Raw genomic sequence first — 12,584 nt, forward strand, 5'->3', positions numbered from 1 at the left:
ATATTGTATAAATCATAACATTTCAGATTGTCTGGAGAAGTTGTGGAACATTGAGAATATAATCCTGTCCATCAAAAAGCCACAAAGGCCACTTTGAGAAACACTACTGTAGATGTAATGATTAGCTTTAATTGACACAACCTGGAATTACCTGGAAAGCATCTAAATGAAGGATTATTTACATTGGGTTGGTCTATGGGCATGTCTGTGGGGGATTGTCTTAATTGAGTTAATTGATATGGGAGGACACATCCCACTGTGAGTGGCACCATTCCCTAGGCATCAGGTATTGAACTGTATAAGAGTGAAGACATCGAGCTGAGTACAAGAAAGTGAGCAATTATGTCTTCATTATTCTTTGTTCTTGAGTGTAGATGTGGTGTGACTAGCTGTGTGAAGTTCCTGCCTTGGCGTGCCCACAATGGTGGACTACAACCATTGAAATACAGCCTTTCTCCCCCAAGTTGCTTTTTATCAAGGTATTTATCACATCAACAAAATGAAACTAGGATGCTAGTCCTTTGGATTTCTATGTTTATAAAATCCCTTCACATAAATATGTAATTCCAAAAATATGCTCTCTGTAACTAATAATAGCATATTTTGTATGTGTGTGGCAGGGGATTGGGAGAGGACTAGATGATGGTAAATTTACACAAGTTGAACGGATTGAGAGAGGCCAAGGGAATTAAAGCACAACTTTAGGTGTGTCTGTACTGCAGAATATAATCCTCTGAGAAAAACATCCACCACTGTCGTCAGCTTAGCTGTGCCTGTTTGCAAGAGTCCATCACTCTTTGAGACACTGTCAACAGTCCACAAGCCATTCTGGAGCTGGAGACCAGAATCCTCCAGCCTCACTGAGATCATGGTTTATGGCAACTACTTGTACAAGCTTAAGACCAGATAGATGCTTCAGTCTCACTAGTAAGGAATATCCAAGCTTGAGGAAGCTATCCAGGCCCTGGATGAATGAAAAATCCAGTTTCCAGTCAGTGTGATGGGCATCTAGATGTTTAGTTGAGGCGGTGGCTAGTGTTGGAGTAGGTCTGGCTTGCTTTAACTCTCTTACAGCCTTTATTTATATTTAAACACATTAAACAAAACCCAGACGTTTTCAGATCCCTACTTTGCTCTGAGTTCTGATATCAATATCTTTTTCCAAGATTTCTAACTGAAGAATAAAATTTAAGTATATAGTGGAGAATGACTGAGAAAAACACCTAATATCAAACTCTGGCCTTCACGTGCACATGCACACACGGACAAACACATGCTGAGAAGCAAAAGAATCATCAAGCATTTGGCACTATTTACCCACTGAGCCATCTCTCCAGCCCTAATAGGGTTAAAATAGGGTTTCATTATGGCAGTTTTCAGCATGCTTTGTTTTGATGTTTCTCATCCCTTCCATTCCCGACTCCCCTTCATACCCATCCACTTCCTTTCTGCTCTCATGGTACACATGTTCTGTTTCCCTCCCCTGCCCTTCTTCAACACCTCTTCTCCTCTCACAGTCCCCTGAAAATAAGTAATTGTTGAAAATAGAATCCCAAACCTGCCATTGGGTAAATTTGCATCCCAAATAACTCTACCTTAGTGCATCTCCGAGCTTCATGCCTTTAATTTTCTACAAAGTGATCTTAGACTGTTGGGGCCCAAAATGCCTATGAACCTGACACATCTGAATGGATTTTTAAATTTTCATTCATTTTTATTTTTATGTGTGTGTGCCTACTTGTATGTGTACCACACCCATATGTGCTGTGCCCACGGAGGCCAGAAGAGGGCATCAGATCCTCTGGAAATGAACTTAACAGGCAATCGTGAGCTGCCTGATGTGGGTACTATAAACTGAATCCAGGTCTTCTGTAAGAGTGCAAGTAGTCTTAAGTGCTGAGCCATCTCTCCAGCCCACCCCCCACCACACACACAATGGGATTTTTTTCCAGTCTTTTGTGTTACCTTTTCCTAGGGAAATGACAAACCAAAGTACAATTCCACCGAAGTTCAACTTGGTGAACCAGTGAGTTTATTGGGCTTACTGACACGAGTGTGGGTGACCCCAAAGCAGCCACATCACCAACAAGTCTCACCGAGCATGGATGTTGGCTTCCCCACAGCTGCACAGGTGGAGTACCCTCCTTCAGTTAACCTTCCATGTTCTCTACACTCTGGCTCTTCCAGAAACGAAGAGACACTCTGGCTCTTCCAGAAATGAAGAGACCATGTGCTGCTAGGGCAGACTTACACAGCTGATAGGGAAGCACCGGAGGCATGGCTGAGACCTCAGGTGAGGATCTGATGACCCTGTCTGTCCCCTCCATCTGTGAAGGAAGTTAACAGGCTCAATCCCTAGGATCTCAGCAGCTCTGATGAACATGATAATGACTGTTGTGCTCAGAGGACAGCATTCTGCACCACCATCTTTCACAGATATCTAGCCTGCATCCAATGCACTGCAAGTAATGCCTTCATCACAGCTTTTAGCCTACTTCTCATGGGAGCAAAAACTACTACTTTCATTTTCTCATTTCATCAATTTATAAATTTTGTAATTACAATGGCACAACTGTAAACAATAACAGTATAGTCTTGGTGGACCAGAACCTAGTGAAGGCTTGGGAGGGTGTGCCTGGAGCAGGAAGTCATGGGTACTGAGAATGTTGAAGACATTAGGGTGCCTTGCTAGGAGGCCAATGTCCCCCCTTTCCTTTGAGGCTGGATCTTATTTCATCCTGTAACAGTGGCATGAGGTAGATAGAGAAGCTCAGAAAAAGGAAGCTTTTATTTGAGCTTTACTAGCAGTTACGTCGGAGTAAAGATTGAGGGCTGGAGTTGTGATTCAGTTGTTAGAGTGCTTACCTAGCATGCACGAAGCACTACCTAGCATCACCAGTACCATGGGAATCAGGTATGGTGGTACACATCTGTAACCCCAGCATTCATGAGAGGTGGAAACAGGAGAATCAGATCAAGGTCATCTTTAGCTACATAGTAAGTTTTTAGGACAGCCTGGGCTACATGAGACCCTGCTTCAAAGATAGAGACAGAAAGATATAGATAGATCAGATGTTCTGATTCCTGATTCTAGTACTCTATTTTTAAAACAAAATAATAATTAAATTTTTTCTTTATTTCTGAGAATTTCATACATGTGTACAATGAAATATGATGCTATCTATCCACCATTTATCCCTCCAACTCTCCCTATATCTTCCCAACATGCTCTCTCTCTCTCTCTCTCTCTCTCTCTCTCTCTCTCTCTCCTTATCTCTCTATCTCTCAAAGTCTAGTTGGTGCTTCCCATACATGGATAGGTGTAGAGTCATCCACAAAAGCATGGTGTGGGGGTCTGAATGAGAAATGTCTCCTATAGGCTCAAGTATTTGAACATTTGGTCCCCAGTTGATGGTGCTGTTTGGAGGGGTTCATGAAACCTTTAGAAAATATAACCTTGCTAAAGGAAGCACACCACTAAGGGAGGGCTTTAAGAGTTTATAACCTTTCCCTACTTCCAATTTTGCTCTCTCTGCTTCATGTTTGTGGTTGAAGATGCGAGCCTTCAGCTTCTGGTTCCTTCCACCATACCTGGCGCTTGCTGCCATGCCTCCCCACCATGATGGGCTCTCCCTCTGGATCCATAAGCCCAAGTAAACTCTTTCATAAGTCACTTGGTCATGGTGTGTTATCACAACAACAAAAAGCAACTAATACACACAAGAAACCTACCAGTGGCCAAATTTAATTCATCTTTAGCTAAATATCATGCTTTAAGTCTCTTTTTTTCATGCTGGTGATTGACCCATACTAGGCGAGTGCTCGACCATGGAGTCACACACCTAACCCCAAATCTTATAATTATGTAAAATAAATGTGTTTCTACTGTATAACAGATTCCAATAGGCTAATATATAATTCTTGGTATATGTGTAGGTAAAGCCCATTGCCTTACCATGTTTGGAATAGTCTCTGTTAGGTATTTGTTTCATAACTTTATGCTAAAAATATGCTAATGTTGCTTGCTAGTATGTAGAAGTTCCAAAATGTGAGCTGGTTTCAAAACAAGGAAGTTTATGTTCTCAGATAAGTCCATAAAACCATCAAATGTTTTTTGTAGTTGTTGACCTTAGTCTTGTTTTGGCTAGTAGCAAACTATATACATTCAAACAAATGTGGGGGGCAGGGAACCCAATGGAAATGGCAGACATGATCATAAGTTGATCTAGTCACAAGACCTGAAAGAAGCAAGTAGTGAGGACATTACCTTTCAGTGTTGTAACTCAAGTGTTTCTAGATGGTTCTCTTAGGAAGCAATGTTGACTAAGATCAATAAATAAAGTCACATGCTCCCTGTGAGGCCTGGGATGTATCATTAACAGCAAAGAAAGAAAACAAAGTCCAAAAGGAAACCAGGTCACCCTGGATAGATAAGCAAATGCAAAAACAACTCTAACACAAAGGCACAGAGAAGGCAATGGGAACGATCATACACTGCACACTGTTTGTCAGGGAGGTAATGATAGAGACTAAGAATGCAAATGCCACACTGCCTAGTAATTATGCCAAGGGCCTATACAGTTTGAGGTAAAAATAAAACATAACAAGGCATTCTCTCAGACACTTCTGACCTGCTGTTTGACTATGCTGTTGTTTTGGCTCTGGTGTACACATCCATCCACAGTGAAAGTTCTGAGGCCTCTCAAAGGCAGTAGAAGTGTTACAGAGTTCCACAATTGATCACACACAGAGATTGTGAATTGCCCGAGCCTAAGTGGCACATTGAGTATGTGATCTCCACACTAAGGAACATAGAACAAGGGATAAAGAGAACACTAACCTTTCAATTCTCATCAATGAAGCTCCCTCATGCAACAGAGTTCCAGGAATGCAAAAGGTCATAAATGGCCAAAAATTCAGAGAATAAAAGACTGCAGAGTGTGGGTCCTTGGACAGGACTCCTATATTAAAATCCACCCACCTAGGGCTCAGGGACCATTGCAGAAAAGGGGGCGGAAAGATTGTAAGAGCCAGGGAGAGGGTGCATGACCATACGGAAGTAATTGTATAGGCTCCTGGAACTCTTCTAATCGGAACCTACAGAAATGGTGTCAGCATGCACAAGATCCATGCAAACTTAAACAGACAAAAACACAACACAGAACTGTGGAAATGAACAGCAGGCCCCAATCTTTGTCAAAGAATTATTGACAGCTGATGACTGTTGAGTGAGGAAAAGCTAATCTTCTGAAAGGGAGGGTCTCTAGATTGACTAGACCCCAGTGGATGAATTTGCACTGAGAGATATCTGGGGACACTTACTTTACGTGATAGATCTTAACACAAATGGCAGAAGGTATGAACACCATTGATTTGGGTGTGGGGGTGAGGCTATGGGAGAGTGCCACAGGGGAGGGGGCATAAAGATGGTTTTCTGTATGATATACACAAAAATTCAATAAAAAATAAATAATAAATTAAATTCACAGCAAAAAAGCAATAGAAGTGTTGTGATTTCTAACTAACCCAAACATAAATTCCTAGTCAGCCAAAAGTAAATATTGTCCTTATATGTGTGTATGCATATGTGTGTATGCATGTGTGTGCATGCAGGCATGTGGAAGCCATAGATCAATACTAGGTGTCTTATTCAATCACTCTCCACCTTTTTGAGATAAGGTCTCTCACTGAACCAAGAGCTCAACTATTGGCTAGTCTGGGTGGCCAGCAAGCCCATGAAGTCCTGTGTTTATGCCTTCTCAGCACTGGGACTATAGGTGTGCATCACCATGTCTGGCATTTTACATAGGCTCTGTGGACTGAACTCAGGTCCTGGTGCTTGCACAGCAAGCACTTTACTGATTGATCCATCTCCTCAGCCCCACCTTTATAAAAGATTAATGGTAGTGGGAGAGAATTTCCTCTTTTGACAATTATATATGAATCTATATGAAGATTTCATTTGATAGCAGATGGAGATCATATAATCCATATGATCATATGATCAAATAATTAAACTTCCCCCAAAGAAATATGTATAAATCTAATAGACATTATGATCAAAGCTCACATCATAAGGACAGAGGCCTTGGATTTGGGTTTGTTTTGATATTTGAACTTGCCTCAAATAGAATCCACCTAAAGAATTTCCCACAATAAAGAAAGAAATTATATGAAATGATTTTAAATTTAAGTTTCTAAGAATTTGAAAAGCTTCACCCTTTTTAAAGCCTAGGAATTAATGTTTTAGGCATGATTAAAGAGAATTAAAAGAACACATACTTTTCTAAAGCAGATCTTAAGTTTGTAAGATAATTTAGTATTCAAACATCAGAAAAGGCCTTACAGAGGGAGAAGTGATATGTTAGCTCATGGGTGGGAAATCCTGACAATACTTGATATTCTCAAAACCCTTCCTAGAGCCACCATCTTCAGAGATCTCACTGCCCCCCTGTTTTGGAGCTTAATGCATTGTCCTTCCCATCTCACACAAGGAAGGCAAGGATAGTGCAATAGTCTGTGCTTCATTCAGAACCAGGTACATCTGGATTCTAGTCTCTGCTCTCTGCTATCAACCATGGATTCTAAGGCAAGTTAATTGACATCTGTGAGCCTCTACTTTCTCATCATTAAATTTCTTCCTGTTATGGGCCTGGGGCACAGTTCAGTCAGTAGGGCACCTGCCGTGCAAGCATGAGGACTTGAGCCTGGATCCTCAGTGTCCACGCAAAAGCTCGGTGCAGTGTCACACACCTGTAATTCCAGGTGGGGGAAGTAGAGGCAGGAAGATCTCTGTGTCTCATTGACCAGCCAACCTAACTGAATCTATGAGCTCCTGATCAATGAGAGATCTTGTCTCAAAAAATAAGATGGGGACTGGAGAGATGGCTCTGCGGTTAAGAGTTCTTCCTGCTCTTGTAGTGGACTAGAGTTCAGTTCTCTGCACCCATCTGTAATTGTTTATCACAGCCATCTGTAATTCCAGCTCCAGGAGATCCTACATCCTCTCCTGGCCTCTGTGGGCACCTAAATAAATCTAAAATAAAAAAAAATAAATAGATAAAAACAAACAAATAAATAAATATAAATTTTTAAAAAGTGGAGAGTAGAGCAGCCAACAAAGGCACCCTATGTTGTCCTCTAGTCCTCCCAGACTCACTCACATATACACAGGAAAACACACATGCACACACGTAGTACTTCCTGATGTAAGAATAAGCATGATAGAGTAGTGATAAGTGATAATTTTGTGGATATTACTCTTAATTACTTTGATATTATGCCTGAAAAGTGACCTTCCTGTTTCTGTTGAATGGAACCAATTCCTCACCTTTTGAAGGGAATGCTTTCATCTTTGCACAGTTCCCGGTACGGGAGTCTCACCTAAGTTTCAACTGTACCCAGCTTCCTTATGACTCCATACTCTTCTCCTATGGTCCCACTTCTCTTGAGCTCCTTTTTTCCCTTTATCCCCTAGGTTCCTTATATAAGCTTTTGAGAATATTGCTGACAAGAGTTCTGTCCTATCTTCAGGTCCTTTTAGTGCCCAGTAAATATTACTCAGCTAGGTATGAGACACACCTATTCTGAATAGCCAGTGCTTTCTTGCACATTCCTCACCTGCCTGCTGTTTACAAGCCATTCTTCATGATGCCCTTCCCTGTCTGGAGATTTTTAGCTAGAGAGAACTCAGGAGTGAAGTCAGCTAAGCTATTCTACTTCTCCCCTTTTTATTTTTAACCTTGTAAGTGTCTGAGACCACCAAGCTCCTTAACCTTGGGGACATTTCTGTTCCACACATGGAAACATGCATACATGAGTCACCACATCAGTCCACGTGTTTCTTCACTCACTGCTGTGGCAAAATACCCAAGAAAAGCAACTTAACAATGGAAGGGTTTAGGGTCACAGTTCTAGGGTACAGTCCATCATGGCAGGGAAGGCATGGTGGCAGGAGGATGAACTGGCTGATTACATTGTTTCCACAGCCAGGAAGCAGAGACAGATGAATGCTGGGGCTTAGCTTGCTTTCTCCTTTTTATTTAGTATAGGATCCCAGACCATGGAATGACACTGCCCACATTTATGGTGAATCTCTCCACTTTGATTATCCCAGTTAAGAAACTCCCTCGGACTGGAGAGATGGTTCAGCTGTTAATGTCAAATACGCTGCTCTTCCAGAGGACCAGAGTTTGATTCCCAGCACTCATGTCAGGTGACTCACAATCACTCATAACAAGCTCCAGAGAACCTGACACCCTTTTCTGGCCTCTGAGGGTACCTACATGCATGTGTACATACCTACACACAGGTACACACATGTAATTACAAATAATAAAATAAATATTTTCAAAAGAATAAAACCCCTCATAAACATGTTCTGAGGCTTATTTCCATCATGTTGACAAGATTAGCCATCATAGTCCTGAACCAATCACCTCCATATTGCTCATAGAGTATGCTTGTGAAAACTTGTACTCTATAGACCGACCATTTCCAGTCTGACTTAATGGCTTCCTTTAATCTTTCATTCTTCCTTCATTCTTTTGCTTGGTCCTTCCCATGTCTTGACTCCATACTTCTGTTTCCCAAAAGTAAACATCCTACCTCAACAAATGGGTTCTTTCATTTGGGTACATTCTCTGGGGTCTGAGCTTCTTTCTAGGTGACTCGGTTTTTGCTATGCATCTGTCTAAAGAAGTAGCAGCTGAATCAACTTGCCATATAGCATCCCTTCTGCTATGTTCTGTTGGTCAACCAACACATTATAGGCATGGATCAGAATCCAGACGGCATCTGCTGAGACTTCCAAGTTCTATGTCCAAGAACAAAAAACTGGACCAGGAACACATGGATAGTGATAAAAATAGAAACAGCTTATAAAGAGAAAGGCACGCCTGAGAATGGAAGTAAGCCAGAGAGCTGGGACAGATCCAAGGCTCAAAGACCCTTACAAGTCTCTGTCTTTACCAGTCTTTTATACAGCCCCATCTTCTCTGGCATTTGGAGATCATAGTTTTTGTTTTGTTTCTTTTTGTTTTTCTGTGCTTGCTTTTTTGTTACATGTAACCCTGAGTCAGAGGGGTTCTGGTTTTCCTTTGTTACTGGTTGTTCTCATATGTCAATGTTGACGCCCTGGAACATTTTCCTCAGCCCTATTCTCCTACCTCAAAATCCTCAGATGAATCTATATTCAAAGAGAAGAGTCATGAGACTCTGCCCCTTAACAAAAAAGCATCATAAAATTTGCAGACAAGTTTGAAAAAATATAATTCTAGGTTTAACAGAACACAGGCTTTGCACCGAGGCAACATGCAGTCTAGATATTTGTTAATAGTCTTCCTTTGCTAACTTACAATTTTCTTCCTTTCTTCCTTTCTTTCTATTTTATATGTATGAATGTTTGCCTGCATGTATATAAGTGCACCACATGTGTGCGATGCCTGCAGAACCAGAAGAGGGCAGAAGAATCCCAGGAACTGGAGTTAGGGACAGTTGTGAGCCACTATGTGGGTGCTGGGAACCCAACCCAGGTCCTCTGCAAGAGCAGCCAGTGCTCTTAACCTCTCAGCCATCTTTCTAGCCTGTTAGCATTTTCGTACTACTCACTTCATTTGGGGCATTAGCATCTATTATCCAGGCTCACACTGCTGTTCTGTCTTTACACATGATTGAGTTTCTGTTGACTTCATCAGCGTATATCTTCTGAACCCATTTCAATTTTCCAGGTGCTCCTCCGTTGCACCTACTCCAGTCTATTGCCAAAAGATTAAACTTCAAAAGTATTTAATTCCTTTTATTTGCCTCCCTATAAATGTAGTGCTATCCTGCATAACCTTCAGGCATGCTTGAGCACACACACACACACACACACACACACACACACTGTTATGACTTGAATGAGAAATGTGCTCCCGTAGGCTCATGTGTTTGAACACCTGGGCCCCAATTAATGGCACTATTTGGGAAGTTTGTGGAACCTTTTAGAGGTGGAGCCTTGCTAAAGGGCTTGGCCCCACTTCATGTTAATCTCTCTGCTTCCTGACTACCAGGCCGGCCTCACTCCTACTGCCATGCCTTCCCCACCATGATAGACTGCATCCCCTCTAGAACTGTAAGCCAGAATATACCCTTTCTTTCCGTATTTGTTTTTTGCCAGGGTATTCTCACAGCAACAGACAGGTAACTACTATGGACACACATGCACACCACACTTGGGGCAAGAGTAGCCAGACTACAGAGATCAGTATCAAGATTAAAGTATGAAAAAAAGAAAATTGACAAAAAAAAGTCTGGAAGCCTTTGCCCATCTTGGCTGCCTGTAACAGAGCATATGTGGTAAAAAGCCCACAATATACAAACTCATGAGAAGAAGGTAGTGTGTAAATGACCTAAAAGAGTCATGGGCCTCACAGCCCAGTGCTTAACCTTTCCCCAGCTCACTAGCCATCCCCATTCTCAGGAGTGCCTTTATCTTTCTTAATAAACTGGCTTCTATTTCTATGACTTTACCATGTGTTCCTGGGACAATTCTTTGTCTTGGACACAAAAACTTGAAACTTCAGCAGGTACCCTCTGAACTCAGATCCATATTTATCTCTGTCACTGTTTCTGTCTCTCTGTATTTCTCTCTCTCTCTCTCGTCTCTATGTCTCTCTCACTTGCTATTTGCATCTTGTTAATTCTTGTCATCCTTTATTAAGTAGGGAAAGTATGATGACATAAAGGTCAGGCAGATATAAATTTTAATTCTTGTTATCCTTATTTATCTATGTAACTTGAGAATGCTATTTTAATTCTTTGAACTTCAATAAATTTTATGCTAAATGAAAATGACAGTGTAAGTAAATAAAAGGATATATGTGAAGAATTTATGGACTAGAATGATAGTTCAGTTGGTAAAGTGCTTACTTTGCAAGCATAAGGACCTGAATTTGATCCCCAGAACCTACAAAGTGCTGAATGGTGGTACAGACTTGTAATACCAATGCTGTAGAGATAGAAACACAGATCCCTGGTGCCTGTTGATCAGCTGGCTTAGCCTAGTTGACAAGCTATAGACCAATGAGAGACCCTGTCTCAAAAAGTAAGGTGGATGGTGACTGAGGAATGACACTTGAAGGTTGTCCTCTGGCCTCCATATGCACATGTACACCCATGCATATGCACCCCCTAACCTACGTACCTGCATACACACAACCACAAACACAAAGGAAATTAATGCATCGTAGGCATTCATTAAACTGTAATCTTTAAAATTATTAATTTCTTATTTTAAATTTTATTTATTTTTATTTTATGTATATGAGTGTTATGCCTGCATGCCTGTAAATATACCTGTGTCATTCAGTGCCCAGGGAGAACAGAAAAGGGTGTTGGATCCCCTGGAACTAGAGTTATAGACAGTTGTTAGTCACCATGTGGATGCTGTAATTCAAACAATGGATCTTCTGCAAGAGCAGCCAGTGTTCTTAACTGGTGAACCATCTCTCTAGCCCTAATTTCTTACCATTTTAAAGAACATTTTTCATTTATTCTTTGAGAATTTCTTACATATACAATATATCTTGTTCATGCCCCTCCTTAACTCCCCTTCCATTCACCCCAGAACCCCCAACACACTCCACTCTTCCCTTCATGACCTCTTCTTTTTTAAAAAAATATTTTATTTATTATTTTTGTGTGTATGTGTGTATTGCCTGCATGTAGGTAAGTGTACCTATGCCATGCAGTGCCCGCAGAGGACAGAAGAGGCTTTTGGATCCCCTGAAACTGGAGCTACAGACAACCATTAGCTGCCATGTGGGTGCTGGATATGAACCCAGGTCTTTTGCAAGAACAGCCAGTGTTCTTAACTGCTGAGCCATCTCTCCAGCCCGACCTCTTCTTTTTTAATGACCTAGTAAATTCAGTTAGTGCTGCCCACAGCTCATGAATGTTGGATTACCCTCCAGAGCATGGGCAACCTATCAGCAGTCACACCCATGAAGGAAAATGACTCTTCCTCCCCTAGCATCTGTCAACTGTCAATAGCTCCTCAGCTAAGGGTGGGATGGGATGGGACCTCTGGATTCGCCACCTCCATGCTGAAATGTTGACTGACTTGATCTTGTGTAGGTCTTGTGCAGGTAACCACCATGCTGTGAGTGCCTGTGTGGAACAGCCATGCCATATCCAGAAGACAGTGTTCCACAGCACTGCTTTCCATCTTCTGGCTCTTACTAGCTCTCCACTCCATCCTCTACAGTGTCCCACCAGGGAATTGATATACACATCCTGTGTAGGTCACAACCCTCAACAGTCACTTATTCTCAACACTTTGACCAGTTCTGACTCTTCATCACTCATCACTTTAATTGGAAACCTAACAATCTCATTCTGTACTTTGTTTCTACATAAAACATATCCAACAAATGACCTCATAGTACCATGTGTTCTTTTTGAGCTATTATATATGTTTTTGCCTAGTTTTATCCAAAATTTAAGTAAGCTCTACTGGTGTCATCACATCCACTCACTCCTTGTCTCCTTTTGTAATCTTTCTAGGACTTACTAGATAACAAAGTCCAGACTCTTCACTGCTC

This window comes from Nannospalax galili, unplaced genomic scaffold (genome assembly GCF_000622305.1).
Source record: "Nannospalax galili isolate Female #2095 unplaced genomic scaffold, S.galili_v1.0 scaffold779, whole genome shotgun sequence".
In the NCBI taxonomy this organism is placed as follows: domain Eukaryota; kingdom Metazoa; phylum Chordata; class Mammalia; order Rodentia; family Spalacidae; genus Nannospalax; species Nannospalax galili.